The sequence below is a fragment of the Gymnoscopelus braueri genome, assembly GCF_963280865.1.
Source record: "Gymnoscopelus braueri genome assembly, chromosome: 2".
Taxonomy (NCBI): domain Eukaryota; kingdom Metazoa; phylum Chordata; class Actinopteri; order Myctophiformes; family Myctophidae; genus Gymnoscopelus; species Gymnoscopelus braueri.
In genome coordinates, this window is record NC_137604.1 from 5,508,425 (window position 1) to 5,534,265 (window position 25,841).

General features: G+C 41.4%; 1 pseudogene across 1 annotated transcript in view; it reads left to right on the plus strand.

The window, feature by feature from the left end:
• The first annotated feature begins 6,336 nt into the window (after positions 1–6,336).
• LOC308075781 (glycine receptor subunit beta-like) overlaps positions 6,337–25,841 on the plus strand; it is a 55,239-nt pseudogene continuing 35,734 nt past the window's right edge. Inside the window, exons 1-2 of the transcript in view lie at positions 6,337–6,365; positions 22,179–22,286. The product of the transcript in view is annotated as a glycine receptor subunit beta-like (transcript). The remainder of the gene's footprint in view (positions 6,366–22,178; positions 22,287–25,841) is intronic.

Consider the following 25,841-nt stretch of genomic DNA (forward strand, 5'->3'; position numbering starts at 1 on the left):
GTAGAAGTAATGTCCAGGAGGCCCTGTGGCATGGAGGAGTAGAAGTAACGTCATTACTTCCTATGGAGTAGAAGTAATGTCAGGATGGCCCTGTGGCAGTGGTGTAAAGTAACTAAGTACATTTACTCAATAACTGTATTTAAGTAAACATTTTTACAATGTTTTACTTTACTGGAGTACTTCCAATTGTCATGCTTTTACTTCTACTCCACAACATCTTAGAGGCAAATATTGTGCTTTTACTCCAATACAATTATTTTACTAGTTACTTTGTAGATTTAGATTATTATTACAAAACATACACTACCCACTTCAGCCCTACAGTATATACGTTTGAAAATAGTAGATCTACAAGCTCACTATGTGTCACGATGCCATGCATTGTGAGCTTGTAGATCCGCTATTTTCCCCAAAAAGATATACGTTTGAAAACTTATGAAATGGGACATTCTTCATAATGAGTACTTTTACTTTTGTACTTTAAGTATATGTTGATACCAATACTTGTATTGTAACAGAGTATTTCTAAATTGCAGTATTGATAGGTTTACTTAAAAATGTGAGTACTTTTTCCACCACTGCCCTGCGGCATGGAGGAGGAGTAGAAGTAATGTGATTACTTCCTGTAGAGTAGAAGTAACATCATTACTTCCTACAGAGTAGAAGTATTGTCATTACTTCCTGTAGAGTAAAAGTAATGTCATTACTTCCTATAGAGTAGAAGTAACATCATTACTTCCTACAGAGTAGAAGTATTGTCATTACTTCCTACAGAGTAGAAGTATTGTCATTACTTCCTATAGAGTAGAAGTAATGTCAGGAGTCCCTGCAGCGCGATGGCCAGTCTGTTCACTCATGAACATGTGTTGTACTGTAGGGCCTGGAGGAATGGTGCTGTGCTAATAAACAATGACCTCTATGTTTCTATAGGTGCTACTTTACACCGCTCTCTCTCTCTCTCTCTCTCTCTCTCTCTCTGTGTTTATACTGTAACACCGCTCGTCTCTCTCTCTCTCTCTCTCTCTGTGTTTATACTGTACACCGCTCGTCTCTCTCTCTCTTTCTCTCTGTGTTTATACTGTACACCGCTCGTCTCTCTCTCTCTCTCTCTCTCTGTGTGTTTATACTGTACACCGCTCGTCTCTCTCTCTCTGTGTGTTTATACTGTACACCGCTCGTCTCTCTCTCTCTGTGTGTTTATACTGTACACCGCTCGTCTCTCTCTCTCTGTGTGTTTATACTGTACACCGCTCGTCTCTCTCTCTCTCTCTCTCTCTGTGTGTTTATACTGTACACCGCTCGTCTCTCTCTCTCTGTGTGTTTATACTGTACACCGCTCGTCTCTCTCTCTCTGTGTGTTTATACTGTACACCGCTCGCTCTCTCTCTCTGTGTGTGTTATACTGTACACCGCTCGTCTCTCTCTCTCTCTCTCTCTCTGTGTGTTTATACTGTACACCGCTCGTCTCTCTCTCTCTGTGTGTTTATACTGTACACCGCTCGTCTCTCTCTCTCTGTGTGTTTATACTGTACACCGCTCGTCTCTCTCTCTCTGTGTGTTTATACTGTACACCGCTCGTCTCTCTCTCTCTGTGTGTTTATACTGTACACCGCTCGTCTCTCTCTCTCTGTGTGTTTATACTGTACACCGCTCGTCTCTCTCTCTCTCTCTGTGTGTTTATACTGTACACCGCTCGTCTCTCTCTCTCTCTCTGTGTGTTTATACTGTACACCGCTCGTCTCTCTCTCTCTGTGTGTTTATACTGTACACCGCTCGTCTCTCTCTCTGTGTGTGTTTGCGAACGCAGCGGAAGGAGGCGCGCCGCCTCCGCGCAAGTGGAGTTTACTATGAAACCGTGCTCGGCTTGTGACTCTGTCCGTGTGTCTGTGTTCATGCTCTCATTGGCTCATGCCCCCATGTGACTCACATGTGACTCACATGCGTGCACTGCCTGTAAGCAGCCACCCGAGTGCGCCAGAGTGCAGGAATTTAGACAATGCTCTGATTACAATGCACACACACACACACACACACACACACACACACACACACACACACACACACAATGTCAATGTTCTCTCCCCATCACGGTGAAATAACACGGATTACAAGTCCGTAAATACACAATATTTTCGAGCTGCGTTCGCTTCCAGCGTTCGCGCGTCTTACTTGTTGCGAACGCGGAAGGAGGCGCGGCGAAGCCGCGCCTCCGACCAAGTGGAGCTTACTATGTAACTCTGCCTGGGTTGTGTCTCTGTATCTCTGTGTGCATGTCTCTGTCTGTGTCTCTGTGTGCAGTGTGGCTCAAATCCTCAGCCCTGTGTGCAGCCAAGTAAATGTCCAATATAGACGTACCATACATCAAATGAAAGGTCTTTGAAAACTGAACACACCTGTCAAGGTTGCGTTTAAGCCCGCCCCTTCCCCCGGAAGCCACGCCCCGGAGAAGGCTCCTAAAAACTCCCCATTGAAAACCCCATGTTAAATGAAAAGTGCCCGATTCGCTCCGAAACTTTTTCTACCCCCCCTAAGTGGGGGTCTACGAACAAATACTTCGGCTCGGATTTTGGCTCCGCCCCCCGGAAGTGGGTGAAACAGGCACTTCAAACACTTTGTTGAATTGTTCAAAAACATTCAAAGTTTTTTTTGGGGGAATTTCTATTTTTCTAAGATGCTCCTTTTAACGCAGAATTTTTTTCTATTTTTTATATATTTTTTCATTGGTTATTTTTTTTTAGATTTCTTTTCATTATTATTTTTTTTTTTTTGCGTTCGCTTCCCGCGTTCGCGCGGTCTTACTTGTATATATACTGTAACCTTATAATCTCAGTGAAACAGACCTGAGCTACAACTTACAATTCACAATTGACCCATTAAAGACGGGAACGCATCCGTGTAACCACTTTAAACATTATTGTATACTTTGGCAATTTTTTTGGAAAGGTCTTGAACGTTTGTGCAAAATCTATATGTTTTTAAAGCAAACATTTTTAACTCAAATCTTTGCTTCTGGGGATTCTACAAATGTCTTTTAAATGATGACCAGCAGCGGTTTTACCCGGTCAAAACTAATTATTGGCTTAGTAATGCGACATAAACAAAAAAAATATCCATGAATTCAAGTCTCCATGGGGTGACTAATCGATGGAAAAAAAGATTTTTTGGGGGGTGAACCATCTCTTTAAGTGCTAAGGGCTGTGGTGAGTCTGAAGGGTGTCTTAGTTAAATAGACCTGAGTTACTACCGTTTTTTCAGTCGATACAAAAACTCTGCTGGGGTTGAATTGGCTAGCAGTGGTGGAAGAAGTAGCCTAATCACAGTTTTTTCTTTAATTTGTTTTACTTAAAGGTAGGGTAAGTGATATTTTTTGGATAAAACAAAAAGTATTTTGTTAAAAGGTTAAAGCACTATATTCTGATAGTAGTCATTGCTATAGAGTGTTTTGTTCAGTAACGGGAGTCTCCCTGTCTCTCCAGCTCTTTAATAAACAGAACATACATTTTCCGGTAAGTGTCAAAATCTCAGCCAATCAGGAGAAAGTACCCATTTTTAAGCTTCATTTTTATAGTGTTCCAGTTCCATTTTTTCCTGCTCATTTCTTAGTGTCATCACTTCCAATTTCACTTGTTTAATCTATATCCTGATTGAGTTCTCTATCCTGATTGGATAACATTGGAAATGAAACTGAAACTGAAACGAAAATGCATTTTCTGTTCTATAAGAGCTGGAGAGACAAGGAGACTCCTTTTACTGAACAAACACTCTATAGCAATGAGTACTATCAGAATATAGAGCTATTTAACAATTATTTTAACTAAAGAAAATCACTTACCCTACCTTTAAGAAAGAGGAGCAATACCAGAATATATAAGTAAAAAGGCCTTTATTAAAAATTGACTTGAGTAATTACAAATGCATTGGCCACACAATATTTACAGTATCAAAGTAAAAGTAGTCAACGTTTCAGAATTTGTCACGCTTTTAGGTTTTTTGAATTGCCAAAGTATAAAATAGGACTTGGTTCATATCTGTTTTGTATTTATAATCTAAATATGCAAAGTATCTAGCTAAAGCTGCCAACTAATTGTAGTGGAGTAAAACAAACAATATTTGCCTCTGTGATTTAGTGGAGTAAATGATACAAATACAATAATTATAATCAAAATACTCAAGTAAAGCAAATGTAACTCAAGATTGTACGTAAGTACAGTACTAGAGTCAATGCACTTAGTTATTTCCACCTCTGACTGAAGGTCGTTGACAACAGTCACAGTTGGCCAGAACCCAAATGTAAATGTTGAGACGTCCTGACAAGGTTACAGATCAGTGGAAATGGAGGGTTGAGTTTGGACCGCGTGGAAAACGTTTGGCTCGCCGCTCCGGCTCGTATATTGACATTGTCATTGTTTTTGTCCTCTGTCTCCGTCTCTGCCTCTGTCTCTATCTCTCTCCTTCTTCTATTCTCCTTCTACAGCACTGCCACCCAGGTGTGGAATAGTCTGACCCCATCCCTCAAAAAAATGCAGTTCCTTGGGATCCTTTAAAACAGCCCTGCAAATTCACCTTTCAGGAGGCCAAAAGGGAGAGGTAGTGACACTTCTCCCTTAGAAAGACTCCCCCCCCCCCCTTCCTTTGACTCCCTTTCTGTATTTTGTGATGATATTGAACTGTTTGGTGCTACTTTATATGTTTATGAATTGAATACCAAGGACCTCAATGGAAACCAGACCGCAAGGACTTTTTTAGACAGACCTTTTAGACAAAGTGTTTTAACTGTAATGGTGCTGTTTTTTTCTTACATTTCTGCCTAATGAATATTCAATCAATCAAAAACTCTCTCTCTCTCTTTCTCTCTTTATTTCTCTCTCTCTCTCTCTCTCTCTCTCTCTCTCTCTCTCTCTCTCTCTCTCTCTCAGGCACCATGGAAGCGGCGATGAGGCAGCCAGCGTTGTTCCTGTTGTTGCTGCTGTGTTGTTGGACACAGTGGGATCCGACGGAAGCCAGCGCAGGGAAGGGAAAGAAGGGCAAAAAAGTTGTGTGTCCATCGTAAGTAACAGTAGACTACTTATGAGTGTGATAGTCATCACTATGTCACTTGTTATTTAGTCCACTGGCGCCTACTACTGGTTGCACAACCAGCATGAACAAACCCCTGGCATGAATACATTTCATAATGTCTGTCTTTCTTTCTTTCATTACAATAGAGAGAGAGAGAGAGAGAGAGAGAGAGAGAGAGAGAGAGAGAGAGAGAGAGAGAGAGAGAGAGAGAGAGAGAGAGAGAGAGAGAGAGAGAGAGAGAGAGAGAGAGAGAGAGAGAGAGAGAGAGAGAGAGAGAGGAGAGAGAGAGAGAGAGAGAGAGAGAGAGAGAGGGGGGTAGTTTTTAGGTCGCGCCGGCCGCTGGTAATTACGGTAATCGGCTTGGTTACACTTCTTGTGGCTGCTGGCCCACGTAATAAATATAACTCACGTCATTGGCCCACTGGCTTGTCTCTCATCTGAAATGGCCAATCCTTGAGTAGCACCGGCCGACAGAGCAGAGAGACGTCACATTGGCCCCACTGGCTTGTCTATCATCTGAATACCGGCCTATAGTGGCCCCAATCACTGCCTACAGTGGCGTGGCCCCCGGGAGTTCCACCTAATCATATTACAGCTGATCTACAAGCCCATAACGCGTCGCTGACTCGACGTGTTATGCGTTTGTAGATCTTCTATGTTTAGCACACGACACGACATCAGTGGTGGAAAAAGTACTCAAATTCTTTACTTAAGTAAAAGTACCAATACTGCAATATAAAAATACTCTGTTACAAGTAAAAGTCCAGAATTCCAAATTTACAAAATTCAAAGAATTCAAAAAGTACAAAAAGTATTGGCATCAAAATGTACTTAAAGTACCAAAAGTAAAATTACTAAATATTAGAAAATAGCCGATCTACAAGCTCACAACGCGTCGCGATGCGACGCGTTGTGAGCTTGTAGATCTGCTATTTTCAAATAGCCTATGTATAAAATAGGTTTAAAGTGGTTAGTGTATGTTTCATAATATCATAATGAATATCTGAAAAGTAACTAGTAACTAAAGTTTTCAAATAATTGTAGTGGAGTAAAAGTAAAATTTTGCCTCTGAGATGTAGTGGAGTAGAAGTAAAAGTATTGGAAATTGGAAATACTCAAGTAAAGTACAAATACCTAAACATTTTACTTCTATAAGAAAATGGAGTAAAATGTACTTAGTTACTTTCCACCACTGACGACACGACATGAGTCTTTGAGCAGAGAGAGGGGGAGAAAAAGCGTCGGCGTTCGGCACACTTGTAGAGAGGACAGTTTACCATGTGGAGGAAGGAGGTGATGGTGATGTGGTAAGCAAGCACAACAGAAAGACTGTATGACTTTCTTACCCAACATCATTAAGCATGGATAACGTTTTAAGCACAAACTAGCGACGCATGATCGCATCACGTTGTGAATGTAGGCTGCCAATCAAAGTTAAAAGAAAAAGCTTTCTATCACAAAAGAGTTCAGAATGGTTGCTTCGCTATCTGACGAATGTTACACTGCAAACTGCATGTTAGTGTGTTTCAACTAACAGTCTCGTTATTAAAAAGTTTAAAAATAGCAGATCTACAAGGTCAAGCTCACAATGCGTCACATTGCGACGCAGTGTGAGCTTGTAGATCGGCTATTTTCAAATGGCCAAAATATATTTAGGGCTGTACTGGTTAGTGTATGTTTTGTAATAATCACAATCTACAAGTAACTAGTAACTCAAGTTTTTCAAATAATTGTAGTGGAGTAAAAGTACAATATTTGCTTCTGAGATGTAGTGGAGTAGAAGTAAAAGTACTGCAAATTGGAAATGTTCCAATAAGATACCTCAAAACTGTACTTAAGTACAGCACTTGAGTACATGTACTTAGTTACTTTAGACCACTGCTAAAGTATGGCAATACTAATAATCAAATACTATCCTATCCTATTTTTTTACGTTATATGATTATGTCATGAAAAATATATTGTTTACTGAACTCTCAAAATGTTCACAGGGTCATACATAGCTGTTATTAAAAACACTGAATGATTTCACTATATATATAAGTTAATAATTTTGCTGTTATGCATCCTCATATAGCCTATCGATCTATCCTATAAAAGATACATTCTCAGATCATTAAAAGCCAACCCTTGTTTTCTTTACTTTAGCTAACTAGCCAAAGTTCTGATTGCATGCAGACTAATGTTTTAATGTATTCATCATACTTCACCCATTCATAATAGTCCTCTACTAACTGCTTCTTTTTTATGTCCTATTCTATTTCCTCTTCTATGCATAATGCTTGACTCCTCTTGCGCATTTGATTGAGCACTGCTGCTGTTGATTAGTGATTGTATATTCTGCACATTACCTGCACATTTTTAAAGCTGCTACTAATTATAAGCTATTGTACCCAAAACCTAACTCTTCTTTCCATCACCTCCAGTATTTTATCATTATTGTATATTTGTCATTGTATATTCTTATTATAGATAAAAAAAAAACATATCGCTCATCGGTTAGTATTTGGGACCTCGCCACACTCTTTATCTGAGATTCCCAGGCTTAATTAGGGGCCCAGCACGCCCCTGAGTGTGAGTGTGAGTGAGAGAGTGTGTGACACTGGTGTTGCCAGGTTTTTGATTAACAAGGAAAATCTGCTTGTTAAGCGATGCATTTGCGCATACAGTATTCATAGACCGGATTGCTTATTGCTCTCTCGCATAAATGGCAACACTAGTGTCACCTCATCGGGGAGAACAACGTGTGGATTTATGATGAGACAGACACATGTAATTTAGATAGCATGTTATCAACTGGAAATGGTGAATTTAGGAGATGTTTGGACGTTGGAGGGACATCTATGGTGAGTACAGAATGTATCAACGTGCAGAATTGGCCGCTGTGCCGTATGTACAATATGTAGTTGAGTAAAAGTACAGAAGAATACACTTTACTCACAGTATCAAAAGCAAAAGCACTCATTATGCAGAATGTCCCATTTCAAGTTTTCAAATGTATAAACATCTTTTGAAAATAGCAGATCTACAAACTCTGTTGTAGATCTCAGCCCTCTATACATTTCGGCCATTTGAAAATAGCCGAACTACGATGCATCGCGATGTAAATTGTGAGTAAAAGTACTCACAAGGAGTACTTTTACTTTTGTACCTTTACTCAAATACATTTTGAATTCCAGACTTTTACTTGTAAGGGAGTATTTCTACATTGCAGTATTGATACTTTTACTTAAGTAAAACATGTGAGTACTTTTTCCACCGCTGGTTATGAACAGACTTGAGGTGGCTAACGTGGCCAATGTGAAATCGTGCGAAGACACCCGACTAATGTTTTGAGGGCAAAAATTAAAAATTAATTAATTTTAAAAAACGGGGGGGGGGGGGGGGGAACTGCGTGAGACTCATGAGCACACACTCTGTGTGCTCCTCTACCAATATACAAAGTCAGGCGTGCCTTATCTAGTCTGTAGAGTTCACTATGTTACCTGTTATCTAGTCTGTAATATTCACTGTGTTACCTGCTATAGTCTGTAGTATTCACTGTGTTACCTGCTATAGTCTGTAGCATTCACTGTGTTACCTGCTATAGTCTGTAGTATTCACTGTGTTACCTGCTATAGTCTGTAGCATTCACTGTGTTACCTGCTATAGTCTGTAGCATTCACTGTGTTACCTGCTATAGTCTGTAGCATTCACTGTGTTACCTGCTATAGTCTGTAGTATTCACTGTGTTACCTGCTATAGTCTGTAGCATTCACTGTGTTACCTGTTATAGTCTGTAGCATTCACTGTGTTACCTGCTATAGTCTGTAGTATTCACTGTGTTACCTGCTATAGTCTGTAGCATTCACTGTGTTACCTGCTATAGTCTGTAGGCATTCACTGTGTTACCTGCTATAGTCTGTAGTATTCACTGTGTTACCTGCTATAGTCTGTAGCATTCACTGTGTTACCTGCTATAGTCTGTAGTATTCACTGTGTTACCTGCTATAGTCTGTAGTATTCACTGTGTTACCTGCTATAGTCTGTAGCATTCACTGTGTTACCTGCTATAGTCTGTAGTATTCACTGTGTTACCTGCTATAGTCTGTAGTATTCACTGTGTTAACTGCTATAGTCTGTAGTATTCACTGTGTTACCTGCTATAGTCTGTAGTATTCACTGTGTTACCTGCTATAGTCTGTAGTTTTCACCGTGTTACCTGCTATAGTCTGTAGCATTCACTGTGTTACCTGCTATAGTCTGTAGCATTCACTGTGTTACCTGCTATAGTCTGTAGTATTCACTTTGTTACCTGCTATAGTCTGTAGCATTCACTTGTGTTACCTGCTATAGTCTGTAGTATTCACTGTGTTACCTGCTATAGTCTGTAGTATTCACTGTGTTACCTGCTATAGTCTGTAGCATTCACTGTGTTACCTGCTATAGTCTGTAGCATTCACTGTGTTACCTGCTATAGTCCTGTAGCATTCACTGTGTTACCTGCTATAGTCTGTAGCATTCACTGTGTTACCTGCTATAGTATGTAGCATTCACTGTGTTACCTGCTATAGTCTGTAGCATTCACTGTGTTACCTGCTATAGTCTGTAGTATTCACTGTGTTACCTGCTATAGTCTGTAGCATTCACTGTGTTACTCTGCTATAGTCTGTAGTATTCACTGTGTTACCTGCTATAGTCTGTAGCATTCACTGTGTTACCTGCTATAGTCTGTAGTATTCACTGTGTTACCTGCTATAGTCTGTAGCATTCACTGTGTTACCTGCTATAGTCTGTAGCATTCACTGTGTTACCTGCTATAGTCTGTAGTATTCACTGTGTTACCTGCTATAGTCTGTAGCATTCACTGTGTTACCTGCTATAGTCTGTAGTATTCACTGTGTTACCTGCTATAGTCTGTAGCATTCACTGTGTTACCTGCTTATAGTCTGTAGCATTCACTGTGTTACCTGCTATAGTCTGTAGTATTCACTGTGTTACCTGCTATAGTCTGTAGCATTCACTGTGTTACCTGCTATAGTCTGTAGTATTCACTGTGTTACCTGCTATAGTCTGTAGTATTCACTGTGTTACCTGCTATAGTCAGTAGCATTCACTGTGTTACTGCTATAGTCTGTAGCATTCACTGTGTTACCTGCTATAGTCTGTAGTATTCACTGTGTTACCTGCTATAGTCTGTAGTATTCACTGTGTTACCTGCTATAGTCTGTAGTATTCACTGTGTTACCTGCTATAGTCTGTAGCATTCACTGTGTTACCTGCTATAGTCTGTAGTATTCACTGTGTTACCTGCTATAGAGCACGTCTGACGTAATTTACACATCCTAGGTTTGTCTACCTGGTTCGCGGTTTTCCACCCCCATTCTGAATCCCCATAGACGTCTTTAATATCGCGTCAAATAAACAATGACCCCGGAGGTTTTACTATTATGGATATGAAGCATCAACTGACGGTGAGAAAACGTTAATGTTACTTCCGCCGAATTAGTAAAATTTTCGCCAGAAACAGACTGTATCAAATATAAGTGACTGACTATCATAAACGATACAGAACCTCCTCCCTGACAATATCGCCGAGACAGTTTGTTTATTTTTGGACCACAATTCTATGAGACCATTCTATGATGACCCCAATGTTATTCTCCATAGAGAAATTACTTCTACGACCCAGGGGATGAACGAGTGATGTCAGGACTTCTGTACTCTATAGTCTGTAGTATCCTAGTATTATTGTATACTATCTAGTATTGTAGTATTATTGTTCAGTCTACAGTCTAGTGTGCAGTCTCCATTGTTCAGTCTAAAGTCTAGTGTACATTCCATTGTTCAGTCTACAGTCTAGTGTGCAGTCTCCATTGTTCAGTCTACAGTCTAGTGTACATTCCATTGTTCAGTCTACAGGTCTAGTGTGCAGTCTCCATTGTTCAGTCTACAGTCTAGTGTACATTCCATTGTTCAGTCTAAAGTCTAGTGTGCAGTCTCCCATTGTTCAGTCTACAGTCTAGTGTACATTCCATTGTTCAGTCTACAGTGTAGTGCGTAGTCTCCATTGTTCAGTCTACAGTGTAGTGCGTAGTCTCCATTGTTCAGTCTCCAGTGTAGTGCGTAGTCTCCATTGTTCAGTCTCCAGTGTAGTGCGTAGTCTCCTTTGCATGGTGCTGTGGAAAGGGAGCCCGGCGCATGGGAGACAGCAGAGCGAAACCTCATTTATAATAACCCCATGTGCCTGGTGTGACTAAATATAATTGAGCTCCGAGGGCAGACGGAGGGAGATGATACAGCGGGTGTCACTAGGCTCACAGCTCTGTCTGTGCTTCAGCGTGTACACAGCGAGTCCCAGGTCACCCCGCTCATCCATAGGCTATATCGCTGTTGTCGGGTAGAAACCTTGCATCTCCGAGTTTTCACATGTTTATGTTATTATTTTTTTGGGGACATACAAGGTTTCCACCATCACCCACAATATATTACATTATATATGAGACAATTAAAGAGACAGTCTGCAGGTGAAAGACCGTTGGGATTTCAACAATATAGCCTCAAGCGGCAATAAGAGGGTGTAATCCCATTGAAGGATCTTACCTGTGTTATTACCCATCATATTTCTTGCTGTCGGGCAGAAATCTCCATATTTCAACTTTTGGTGTTATTTTTTGTGAATTAACGCCCTACTTCAATGTCACACAGATGTAGCAAAAAATGCCAATCTTCAAGCTCACAACGTGTCACAACGCGACACGTTGTGAGCTATATTTTGCTATTTTGGAACATTTGTTTTCAGTGAAAGTGTGTCTGTGGGTTTTATACATATTGAACCAATGAAAGGTATTAACAAGAGTGTGTGACTAAATAATAACTACATTGGATCTATTGGAACACAGGTTCTTTCCGGTGGTGCAAAGTAACTAAGTACATTTACTCAAGTACTGTATCTTAAGTACAATTTTGAGGTACTTTTACTTGACTGGAGTATTTCCAATTGTCTATACTTTTACTTCTACTTCACTACATCTCAGAGGCACGTATTGTACTTTTACTCCACTACAATTATTTGAAAACTTTAGTTACTAGTTACTTTGTGGATGTAAATTATTACATTATAAAAACATACATTAACCACTTTAGCCCTATGTTATGCCTTGGCTATTTGAAAATAGGCGATCTACAAGCTTTTCCATGACCTACGAGCTTGTAGATCTGCTATTTTCAAACATTTGAGTACTTTTACTTTAGGTACTTTAAGTACATTTTGATACCAACACTTTTGTACTTTTACTCAAGTGCATTTTTTATTCCAGACTTTTACTTGAGTAACAGAGTACTTCTTACATTGCAGTATTGATACTTTTACTTAAGTAAAACATTTGGGTACTTTTTGCACCAGTGGTTATTTTCTTCCATTTCCTGAAAACGCCTTTTGGACATAGAAGGATTCTATCTGACTGCAACGACATGAACATGGACCATCTTTCTATTAATATGTTCCTGCCCTGCTATAGCCTGAGGGGCCGGATGATCACCTGAGTTATATTTAGTAGCGTGTGGGTGTCATGCACCACACAATACAGATCCACATGCACGCTCACTGTGCATTGCAACGCAACGCAACACATTGTGAGCTTGTAGATCTGCTATTTCCGGTTTGCTAAAACGGGCGTGCAACTACTACTTGTATAAATCAGAGGTATAGGAAGTGGTGGAAAAAGTACTCAAATGTTTTTACTTAAGTAAAAGTATCAATACCGCAATGTAGACATACTCTGTTACAAGTAAAAGTCCAGAATTAAAAATGTACTTGAGTAAAAGTACCAAAAGAAAAAGTGCTAAAATGTTTGAAAAGTAGTTTTTTAGATCTGCTATTTCAAATAGCCTAGGTATAAAATAGGGCTAAAGTGGTTAATGTTTTATAATGTAATAATGTATATCTGCAAAGTAACTAGTAACTAAAGTTTTCAAATAATTGTAGTGGAGTAAAAGTACAATATTTGCCTCTGAGATGTAGTGGAGCAGAAGTAAAAGTATAGACAATTGGTAATACTCCAGTCAAGTAAAAGTACCTCAAAATTGTACTTAAGTACAGTACTTGAGTAAATGTACATAGTACATTACACCACTGGGTAAGGACAGCTGTTGTCCGTCCGTCCGTCCGTCTAAAGGGTCATTCATACCAAGCATGATAACTATGCCTCTGACTGTTATGGTTTTTATGTGAGTGTCCTCACTGATACAATCTGTAAACAGTGGCACCAAGCCAACGGGTGAAAAGTAACTAAGTACATGTACTGAGTACTGTACTTAAGTTTGAGGTGTTTATTTATTTACTTGAGTATTTCCAAAAGGGATTTTTATACATTTTATACATTTCGAAAGTACATTTGGAATTTCCAACTTGTATTTGTAAAAGATTATTTCTGCAATAGGGTATTGATACTTTTACTTGAGTAAAAAGTACTTCCATCCACTGCACCGAGCATGTTGGAGCCCACACACTGAGGGAGGAGAGGGGTGGGGGGGGAGAGGGAGGGGGAGGGGGGGGAGAGAGGAGGGGGAGGGGGGGGAGAGAGAGAGAGAGAGAGAGAGAGAGAGAGAGAGAGAGAGAGAGAGAGAGAGATTGAGAGAGAGAGGAGAGAGAGAGAGAGAGAGAGAGAGAGAGAGAGAAGAGAGAGAGGAGAGAGAAGAGAGGAGAGAGAGAGAGGAGAGAGAGAGAGAGAGAGAGAGCTCTGTGACAGTGGTGCTGTAAGACACATGCAATAGGGCTGCATAATGTTACTGTCTGGCAGAAATCCATTTTATTTGGATAAATCAGTTCTATTAAATCTAGTTCTATTGAACACCCTTTACGTCTGTGTCTGCTGTTTTACAAATATTAAACCAATGAAAAGCATTAAAAAGCTTTTCTGACTAAACCACCCAACTCCAGCTTTGGAGATAGTTGTTTTTTTCTTGATTGATTAGAATGACGAAGTCTCCACATGAATGGTTCAAAAACCTCCTAACTCCACTTGAGCTGTGTTTTGGGTAAAGTGATGATAATATGAGGACACATTCAAGTAACAATATATAAAGTCACCATACTCAAAAAAAAAACATCACATGGATGCACCTGGGACGTATCATTAGTGTTGTAGCCTGGGGTCATCGGGCGGTCACCCTCGCCCAGGTGACCCAGCCGGGGTTGATCAAGCCCCGACTTATACGTCCCAGTAGCTATACCCACGGTCAAGTGCTCTTAGGGCAAGACAGGGCCACTCAGTCCGCTTCTCCGGAACTACTCTGCCGGGACTCGGGGAGGCTCTCTCACATGGAGGGACTATATAGCCTGGTAAACCCCTCCCTCCGGAAATCTAATTTCCATTTGATTTCAGGAGTGAGTCTGGCCTGATCCGCCTGTCTGCAATATTGGCTGTGCTGGAGTTGGGCGGGAGTAATACCGTTGACTGACAACCCCTTCAGCCAATGATAATTTTTCCCCTTCAGCCAATCAGCAGTTCACCAGTCTTAATGTGACGCGACGGGACTTTTGAGACAGCCATACCCAAAATGGGTTGCCTTTTTCGGGTACAATGGTGTCACTGCCCGCCCCCTACCGGTTCTCTAATTTTTTTTTTTTTAAATAGGCTTTGTCATGATTAATTGACCACATATATGAAGTTAAACAACTAAATTCTATCAAACGATATCTTATAAGTAAATTCCCGTGCCTCAAAATAGAAGTTAGAGAGCTTTTTGAAGTAAAAAAATAGCGGAGAATTGGCCGCACAAGAAAAAGATGGCTGCCGTTCGTGTTTTGGGCTCACTCGAACTCGCCACCTGATTGGCCAACGTAAGCTGTCAATCACAGAACAATGAGCGACGACGCTGATAGGCCCGGCCGTTTGGCATACAGAGCCAATATTGCAGAAAGGCGGATCATGCCAGACTCACTCCTGAAATGAAATGGAATTGAGATTTCCGGAGGGAGGGTTTACCAGGCTAGGGACTATAGGCTCTTCCTGGCCGGGCTCCTCCTTCGTCCTCACCAGGTCCAGGACCTGAGCGCTGTGCCAGATCCGCTGCACCGCCCCGATCCAAACATTTCCTTCTGGCGTGATGGTTCCTTGGGCCGTGGTGGTACTGCAGGCTCCACTTGCGGCTTGCTTGAATGGTCCTCCTAAAGGCCTCACCGTGGATTCGTTGGGCTTCTTCCTCACGGAAGACACAGGCTGTGGCGTTAACCCATACTGCTCCCGGACGCCGTCTACATTCCGGCTGTCACTAACTTTGATGAGGGCAGTAATTGTTGTTCTAAAAACATGTTTTTTTTTTTCCATTTCCTAAAAAGTGTATATTTTGGACATAGCCGATTTCTGCCCGACGGCAGAGATGTATAATATGACTCTGATTATTCATTTTAAGGAGGCGAGATACTCAGGCCTATAAACTACCTGAGGTGTAATGCTGGCTAGCCTATACCGGCTTGAGCTTGTACAGTAGATCTGATATTTTACCATCAAAAGACCACGGATAGGAGAGTAGTAATATAGGCATAATAGGCTATTTATGATTATGATCATGTGTGGCCTACAACGACAGGCCCTAAATAAGGAGGACAGAGTGAATGTACTGTACTGTAGTGGTCAAGGTCATGTATACTATTGGTGAAAATGTAATAAGGTGATAGATCATGCATTATCTGAAATGTATTTCCTAACAGCTTTGTTCTTTATTGTTGAATATAGCTGGTTTCTAGTTGTCGGCAGTGGTGGAAAAAGTACTCAAATGTTTTACTTAAGTAAAAGTATTGATACGGCAATGTAGAAGTACTCTGTTACAAGTCAAAGTCCGGAATTAAAAATGTACTTGAGTAAAAGTACAAAAGCATTGGTATCAAAATGTACTTAAAGTACCAAAAGTAAAAGTAGGAGGGGAGGCAGGGACATAAATTGGTGAAGCAATAGGAAGCGGCGCTGGAATCCAACCGCCTGGGTTTGGATCCGCCCTTCAAGACCATCGATAGGGCTCGCTCTTTCAGGCTACTGTTAGAGACTTTATGCAAATTGGATACAGTCTTACATAACAGCTTACACAGCATTTTGTATTCCAGATCAGTTAATCCGATGGGAACAGTGTCACCAAGTCACCTAGCGTGCCTTTTCTGGTCACGTTAGGCAAACATTTGGTTGAAAACAGGCAAGTATGTGTAAAACAAATAGGTGAACACTCAGTGAGACTATAGGCAAATATTCAGTGAAAAATCACAGATCTGCAAACTTTGTGTGTCAAGGTGACACATTGTGAGCTTGTAGATCTACTATTTTTTGCTATGTGATGTACAACAAATTATGTGGGTTTAGAGTGGTTAATTGGATTAACGGAGTTAATTAAGGGAGTTAAGGGTTAATTAAGGGAGTCTTAGCATAATAAGGCATAGCAGTGGCGGCCATTTTCTGGTTCCTCTCAAAGAAAGCCAATGCCATAAAACAAAGGGTATTTATTAAATATAGTATATCATATAATTAAAATATTAAATACAGATTTTTCACAGAATCAAATGTTTTTATGGTCATGATTCACCAGGACCCTGGTGAATCATGGAATCGGAAAAATGCATTGGCTTTTTTTTTGTGGAACCCGAAAATTGCCGCCACTGCTATTCCTATATGGCTGACCATCATGGTGTTTGGCATACATGCACTGATGCTCTAGGGCCTTTATAAAATTGCCAGAATATTTTAATGTAACCCAACACAATTATGTTTATTTTTTTCTTATCGTCAGCATAATATTCTAAAACATGGCCAGGTCTTATAGCTCATATCCCGTAAGCCTGTATAAGTAGAATGTCATTGTTGAGTAAAAACCTCTTAAAGCCTGTGTGATTAGAACAAGTCCCAGAGCTGAAGTGGTTGCTGTGGTCGCAGTGTGTAATCCATCACTGTGATGCATCGGGGGCGTTGCAATTCATCCAGGAACTACTCGATGCATGGACAGGATGTGGGCTGTGGTGGATTCCACTGGTGGAAAGTAACTAAGTACATTTACTTAAGTACTGTACTTAAGTGCAGTGTTGAGGTATTTGTACTTTACCTGAGTATGTCCAATGTTCAATACCTTCACTTCTACTCCACTCCATCTCAGAGGCAAATATTGTAACTAAGTTACTTTGTAGATTTTGATTATTATTACAAAACATACATTAACCACTTCAGCCCTATATACATTTCGGCCACTTGAAAATAGCCGATCTACAAGCTCACAATGCGTCACTTAGTGACGCATTGTGAGCTTGTAGATCTGCTATTTTCAAAATATTTTAAATACATGTTGTAACTTGTGAAACGGGACGTTCTGCATAATGAGTACTTTCTACTTTTGGTACTTCAATTACCAATACTTGTGTACATTTACTCCGGACTTTTACTTGTAACAGAGTATTTCTACATCGCAGTATTGATACTTTTACTTAAGTAAAAAAAAAATGGAGTACTTTTCCCACTGCTGGTGGTTTCCCTGCACGTGTGCATTGCTGTGCTTACGTTGTGAAAGATCCTGCCGTTGCCTTTGAATCATTATGCATCTCAGGATCCACACGGGGACAGTGCAGGGGTGTCATTTGGGGTCTCAGGGGATGGTGATTGCCACCCCCTATAGCGGGGGTGATGCAACTTTGATGATGGAGAGGGCCACTATATTTCCATACTCACTCCAGGGGGCCACGTTGCATTATCGTTGCTGTCGGACCGAAACCTCTTATCTCCACATTTTTTTTCTTTTTTCGTAAATTAAGTCTTTGACTGCGGACGACGCGATAACGTGTCAAGTGCTACTTTGTCCAGTTGGCCGTCGACGCGTTCGACGCGCTGGACGCGCGTTCATTGTTTAATCTCTGATTGCGCTATGCTGCTTAATATTCAATGTTATTTTCGAGTTCCACTTACTTCACGGACATTTGCATCCGGTTTCATGACCTGGATTCCGTTTCCGTATTTTTATTATTTTCCCCGGTCATTTTCGTCCAAAATAGGTAAACAAACGGTTTTTCACACGGTATAACGGACAAACGGACAGGTTCTCTTCTATAATCTATGGTCTGGGTGACGATCAGTCATCGCCGTCGTGTATCACATCGTAATTTTGGCCGATCAAAACAATCTGGGACTACGTCACATCCGTTTTCATGTTTTTCCCTGTCTAATCTATCAAGAAGGGTGAGAGTAACCCAACGACCTGATCAAGCTGTCATGTGCTGCTCTCTAGTGGCGGATTTGTGCTGGGTCTTTAAATTATGTGTCTTTAAATTATTTTCATGAGAAAAATTCAAAATATAAAAATAAAAAAACACGAAAATTGCTGGCACTGGGGGAGTACTTTATGAAAATACTCTGGCAGTCAAAGAGTTAATGCTGTTCTGGTATGTCACACAAAAGTAGCAAAAATAGCTGATCCAGAAGCTCAAAACGTGTTGCAGTGCGACGCGTTTTGAGCTTGTAGATCTGCTATTTTTTGCTATTTTTGAATTGGAATCCTGAATTTCCAATGCATTTAGTTATACTTAAAGTTAACGTTATGAACTTAAATACAAATACATTGGACATAAAAAGTCATTCAACTAATAATATAGACTGAAGTAGTTAAAGCGGGTCATGTTTGCATGTTTGGAATTGTAACAGCTGAAATCAATAATATATCAGTAGTTCGATATTAACCTGCATTAAAGGATCTACACCATGAATTAAAATATATATATATATATTTAATATCATATTGTTTATGTCCCTCAAACGTTTTTCAAAAGGTTTGAGCCTAAATCTAACCTCAGATATATTCATTCCAACTAACTTCTCTCTGGCTTATAAAGCACTTTCACCTGCAATACCACATTGTCCTGTTTGGCACGGGGCGCTATTGAGCCAGTTTGTATGCATGTTATCTCCTGGTTCTGTGTGGAAAAAGTAAAACAATAAAAGAGTACCACAGTCCTGACGTCACTCCCACTGCCCCTGGGTCACGGGCCTCGCGGCGGGAATGTTTGTATTGGATGTCCCATAGGGCAGTGGTCCTCAGCCTGTGGAGAGATGACAGTATAGTGACAATTTAAGGACTTTTAAGACCGTTTTAATACCTAACATTGGCCAAATTGTCAAACAGTATAAGAAAGAGGCCAAATAAATGAAAATTGCTGATCTACAAGTTCACAACGCCTCGCGAGCTTGTAGATTGGCTATTTTTCACTATATTTATCTGTGAACAGAGTCAAAGTCAAGTGCTTGTCAGGATGGGGGGTCCCCAGTTAAAATATGAATATTTGGGGGGCCCCTGTCTTCAAATATGATTATTCTGGGGGGCCCCCGTGTTAAAATATGATTATTTTGGGGGGCCCGTGTTAAAATATGATTATTTTGGGGGGTCCCCATTTCAAATATGATTATTTTGGGGGGTCCCCAGTTCAAATATGATTATTTTGGGGGGTCCCCATGTTCAAAAATGATTATTTTGTCAGTTCAAATATGATTATTTTGCGGGGTCCCCAGTTCAAATATGATTATTTTGCGGGGTCCCCAGTTCAAATATGATTATTTTGGGGGGTCCCCATGTTGAAAAATGATTATTTTGTCAGTTCAAATATGATTATTTTGGGGGGGTCCCCATGTTCAAATAATAATCATATTTGAACATATGATTATTTTGTCAGTTTAAATACGATTATTTTGGGGGCCCCCAATTCAAATTATTTTGGGGGGGTCCCCATCATCAAATATAATAATTGTAGGGGGTCGTGTCCTATAAGAATTGTATTTAAAAAAAAAAAAAACCACCCCAACGATTTTGGTAGCCTACAGTATGTGACTTTGATGACGTCTGGGTTTGGAGAAAAAATTACAATAATAAGTGTTACCCTTTGGATAAATTAGAACATTTTCACCATCAGTTGATGCTTCATATCCAGTAAAATCAATCACAGACTGATTAGTTTATTTCTGGAACACATTACTTATATGACGCGATCTAAGATTACCCTATGGAAATCCAATACAAAAAATACCGTTGTGACCCAAGGGGATAGTGCCCTCTAGAGGCAGCAATGTCATACTTAACTCTAACTCTAGCTCTATCTCTTTGCCTGCCATTGACGCGTTAACGCGTCGAATTCTGCCAAGGCCCAGCCTGCCATGGACACGTTAATACGTCAAATATTTTTTTTATTGTTTTATATAAGATCTGTTCTCTATCATCCGGAGTGACCACTTTCACTGTAACTCACACGGACACGGAAATAACGTCATCCAAAGTTTTCCGCCTCCGTCCACTTCCTGTTTATTGGTTTCCTGGTAACGCTTGTATGAGTTAATTTGTTTTTCCCTGGATTCGGCGAGACACAGTAGTTTCAACGTGCTCTATCAAAGGAAGCGATGTTCCGGTTACATTTTCCCTCTGCACGACGAACAGTGATCCCCTTTGTGTTTACCAACCGTCTGACAAGCGATCATAATGTATATAAATATTCTGTGACCAGTTGGGGAGGAGGGAAAGACGTGCATTTGTGACAAAAGATGCTGTTTTCAGCGTGCCTGCGACAAGGAAAGTTACATCACGGGTGAAAATGTTTTCCTCTGCTGATCGGCCATGGACACTGTTTGTGTTTACACACACGATCCGACATTGGATCATTACGGATCTACATTTTCGGTGACCAGTTCAAAAGGTTATAAAACACGAAAATCTCTGGCAGTGGGTGAGTTTATTGTACTCTGTGTATACTCTGGCAGTGAAAGAGTACAGTACTTAAGTAAATGTACTTAGTTACTTTCCGCCACTGGTTCACATTCAACCTCATCTCCATCTCAATCCATGCCCATCCATCTGGGCCGCATGTGATGTGACACATGTTGTAGATTTTCTTGTCTGCAACCATACATGTATTAACCAAACCTATAGGCATTTTCCCAAGGTGTCAGAATGAGTAACAAGCAGGACTCAAAAGCAGACGGGTGTAACCGGTGTAGTCTGTATTTCTGCGATGTGTTGATGAATGGACTAGACGGACCCAGAACTGTCTTTGGAGACAATCTCCATTTATTCTGACAAGAATTAACATACAACACGTCTCCAGGTTAGGTTCGGTTTGTAGTGCAAAGAACTCCTCTCTCGTTCCAACCTCTCGTTCCAACACGGAAATACACAAGGCCAATATGATATTGATAATATAATACGACATACCTGACAGAAATAACATACAACACGTCTCCAGTTAGTTCGGTTTTGTAGCGCAAGAACGCAAGAAAGCCAAACAAACACTGTATAAATCGTTTGCAAGTACAATTCCCATTTTGTTATGCAGAGAAAACAACAAAAGACACCCACCTCGTTCCAACACGGGAAATACACAAGGCAGAGGTGGAGGTGTGTCAGGGCATTTATACAGGGGACAGAAGGAGGGGACTAAAGGAGCTGTGACCACTAATGCACTATGGATTCTTATACACATGAACCATGGAGAATTAAGTCAGGTAGAAGCATTTATTTGTATCACATTTTGTGTAATTATATAACACTTATTAACACTGTTACACGAGCAAGGCAGGAATGTTCAAGTCAAAAGGTTTATTTAACAACCAAAGTTTCCAAAAGCAGGCGTAGAGAACAGGTGGGAATCGAGCACTATAACACCAAGTCACATGACAAAGTTCTACGGACCAACAAGAACACATGGAAACAGAGGGTGTTAACCCAGTAAGACCAGGAAAGCATCTGTCCATTTTAGATTTGAACCACTTTAGCCATTATCTTATACTTTGGCTATTATTTTTTTTATCGTGATTCTTTTATGTTTTAGGGGGGGGGGGATCACTGAAAATCACGGCACCCTGTCTTTAAGAGTTATACGCCAAAACGTGAAGCAGCCTGTTTATAGCGCCTCAGGTTTGCGTCGGGTTGATTTCTAACATTTCGTTGCTGTCGGGCAGAAACCTCTTATCTCCATATTCTAACTTTTCTTTTGGTTTTGTTTTGTTTTTAGCAAATCAAAAAGTAGCAGCTTGTAGATCTGCTTCTCTTTTAATTTGAATCCTGAAAAAGTTTTGGAGATACGAGATACTCCACCCGACAGAGGACGATTCAGGCCTTGTGTTTTCTCTGAGCAGCGACATTGCCCCCGGAAGACATGGCAAGGTCCCCGACAACTCCACCTCCAACATCATCCAACGTCTGATGATGACGTACGAACGCTCGGATCAGACCCAACTTTAAAGGTAAGAACACCATGCAACAACTCTGGAGGTATAGGTCTGTCACACTGTCACTGTCACAGACCGTTGTTTCCCCCCATTAGCCTCTCTAGATAACCAGTAGTTGGTTGCACTCGGGTTGCATAATGTCTTGGGTTGTGGTGATGCCCAGGGTTGCCAGAATCTGCGTATTATAATAATTTGCCCGAAAGATTTTATTTGAAAATAGCCGATCTACAAGCTCACAACGGCGTCGCATCGCGACGCGTTGTGAGCTTGTAGATCTGCTATTTTCAAATAGCTGATGTATTATGTTAAAGTGCTCATGTGGCCCATTGTCGCTTCTTTTGGGCTGGTTTTCCTAGACCTGGTTGCTTGTTTGTCTCACAGGAATCTGGCAACACTGGTGAGGCCATGTGTTAACGTGACAGAGTGAAAGTGCAATATAGCCTACACACAGAGAGACCTATAGTCTGAGAGAGAGAGAGAGAGAGAGAGAGAGAGGGAGAGAGAGAGGGGAGAGAGAGAGAGAGAGAGAGAGAGAGAGATGAGAGAGAGAGAGAGAGAGAGAGAGAGAGAGGAGAGAGAGAGAGAGAGAGAGAGAGAGAGAGAGAGAGGGGGAGGGGGGGGGGTCCGAGGGAGAGGGGGATGGAGAGAGGGGGGGAGGGAGGGAGAGAGAAGGGGAGAGGAAGGGGGGGGGCTAGAGAGATTTATAGAGATAGATACGAAGGGAGAGAGAGAGGTGGCAGTGAGGGATAGAGAGAGAGAGGGGGGATGGATGGATGGATAAGAGGGATGGACGAGAGAGATAGAGAGGCAGAGGGGAGGGAGAGAGAGAGGGGAGGGGAGGGAGGGAGAGAAAGACATAGAGAGAGATACAAAGGCAGAGAGAGAGGAGGGGAGCGAGGGATAGAGAGAGAGATGGATGGACGAGAGACAGAGGGGGAGTCGAGGGAGGAGAGGGGGAGGGATGGAGAGAGAGAGAGGGAGGGAGAGAGAGAGAGAGAGAGAGAGAGAGAGAGAGAGAGAGAGAGAGAGAGAGAGAGAGGAGAGAGAGAGAGAGAGAGAGAGAGAGAGAGAGAGAGAGAGAGAGAGAGAGAGAGAGAGAGAGAGAGAGAGAGAGAGAGAGAGAGAGAGCAGGAGGTGTGTGTGTGTTTGATTTACTAGGCCTGACGCGCTGCAAGCTACGATACGACCATATGTCCCGCACTGGAACCACTTTCCAAGCAGAAAACACACACGCACACGCACACACACACACGCCGCGCGCGCGTGCACACACACACGCACACGCACACACACACGCACACGCTACACACACACGCACAAACACACACTACTATAATTATAGTAACTGGGTTGATTTCCAGTAACATGACTCATTGTACATCCTCATAACACAGCTATTTATGAACAAATGCAACAATGTGGCGTACACTATTGTTTCAGAGATGTTGCATCAGCTTCCATCATGCCAGCGGAGTGTAGGGAGAGGTGGTGTGTTATACACAAATAACAGACTGACAACCACTATCGAGTATTCTGCAGTGGCCAGTTGCTCCACCTCACACTAAGTTCAAACTCAAGCAGATCTACAAGCTCATAGCGCGGCACCGAGTGCCGCGCTATGAGCTTGTAGATCTGCTATTTTTTAATAGCCAAATAAATCTAAAATGACACAGATACTTTCCAGGCTAAATGGGTCAAATGGCTTTTTTAAAAGCCATTTAAGCTATAACTAGGCTAAGTTTGAACTTATGTGTGAAGGTGGTGCAACTGGCTCCTGATGTTTTTCCGTGAGAGTGAGTGTGAGTGTGAGCGTGTGCGTGTGCGTGTGCGTGTGCGTGTGCGTGTGCGTGTGCGTGGTGTGCGTGTGCGTGTGCGTGTGTACGTGTGTGTGTGTGCGTGCATGCGTGTGCCGTCATTGTTGAAGTCCTAGATTTGTGGACGTATTATCGCTCTGATTGGAGCAATGGTCACTAATTTTCATGGCAGAACCCCTGAACAGTGTTTGTGCCAAGTGTGCCTGTGACCCCCGGACCCCCTGATGTGGCCCCTGGTGTGATTATTCTCACTGAACAATGTTTGTGCAACGTTTGGTGAGGATTGGATCAATGGTGGCCTGTGTCCCCCAGGGCTGATATAGCCCTTGGGGGGCCACGTTTGGCCCCTGGTGTGACTATTGTGTCATGGCAGACCCCTGAACGTTGTCTGTGCCAAGTTTGGTGCGGATTGGAGCAACAGCGCACCGCCTGTGGCTCCTGGTGTGACTATTGTGTCATGGCAGACCCCTGAACAATGTTTGTGCCAAGTTTAGTGCGGATTAGAGCAATGTTGTGCCTCGTCAGCAGTGGTGGAAAAAGTACTCAAACTGTTTACTTAAGTAAAAGTATGAATACTGCAATGTAGAAATACTCTAGCCTGGGATCCAGCCTGCTTCGATACGTTCGGCGAACTTTATTTTCTCTCTTCGCTTCTCAGTCTGGAAAGCCTCCCATTGGGAGGTTTTGCAGAACTACTCTGGAACTACATATGTTACGTTGGGCAACGTCGTTGCTGATTGGATGTTGTTCAAACGAATGACGAATCACAACGATCACACTGTTTTTTTGGTCCCGCCCCGCACCACAGACCAATCAGAAGCCCCAGGTTCGACTCGAACCTTTTGGCATGTCCCGCCTCCCTTGGAGATAGGAGGCTTTCCAGACTGAGAAGCAAAAAAAAGAAAGAAAAAAAAGTCCGCCGAACGTAGCGAAGCAGGCTGGATACCAGGCTAGAAATACTCCGTTACAAGTAAAAGTCCGGAACTCAAAATGTATTTGAGTAAAAGTACAAAAGTATTGGTATAAAAATGTACTTAAAGTACCAAAAGTAAAAGCACTCATTATGCAGAATGTCCCATTTTATGTTTTCAAATGTATACACATATTTGGAAATAGCAGATCTACAAGCTCACAATGCGTCACATCACGATGCATTGTGAGCTTGTAGATTCGTCAAATGGACGAAATGTATATAGGGCTGAAGTGGTTAATGTATGTTTTATGATAATAATCTAAATCTACAAAGTAACTGGTAACTAATCATTTAGGTGGAATAAAAGTACAATATTTGCCTCTGAAATGTAGTGGAGTAGAAGTATTGGAATACTCAAGTACTTAGTACTTATACATCAAAATTGTACTTAAGTAAGGTACTTGAGTAAATGTACTTAGTGAAGTAACTGTTGCTGCTGTCCATAGTTTTGAAGTAACTGTAGCTGCTGTCCATGGTTCTGAAGTATCTGTAGCTGCTGTCCATAGTTCTGAAGTATCTGTAGCTGCTGTCCATGGTTCTATAGTAACTGTAGCTGCTATCCATGGTTCTGAAGTAACTATCTGCTGTCCATGATTCTATAGTAACTATAGCTGCTGTCTATGGTTCTGAAGTAACTGTAGCTGCTGTCCATGGTTCTATAGTAACTGTAGCTGCTATCCATGGTTCTGAAGTAACTATCTGCTGTCCATGGTTCTATAGTAACTATAGCTGCTGTCTATGGTTCTGAAGTAACTATCTGCTGTCCATGGTTCTGAAGTAACT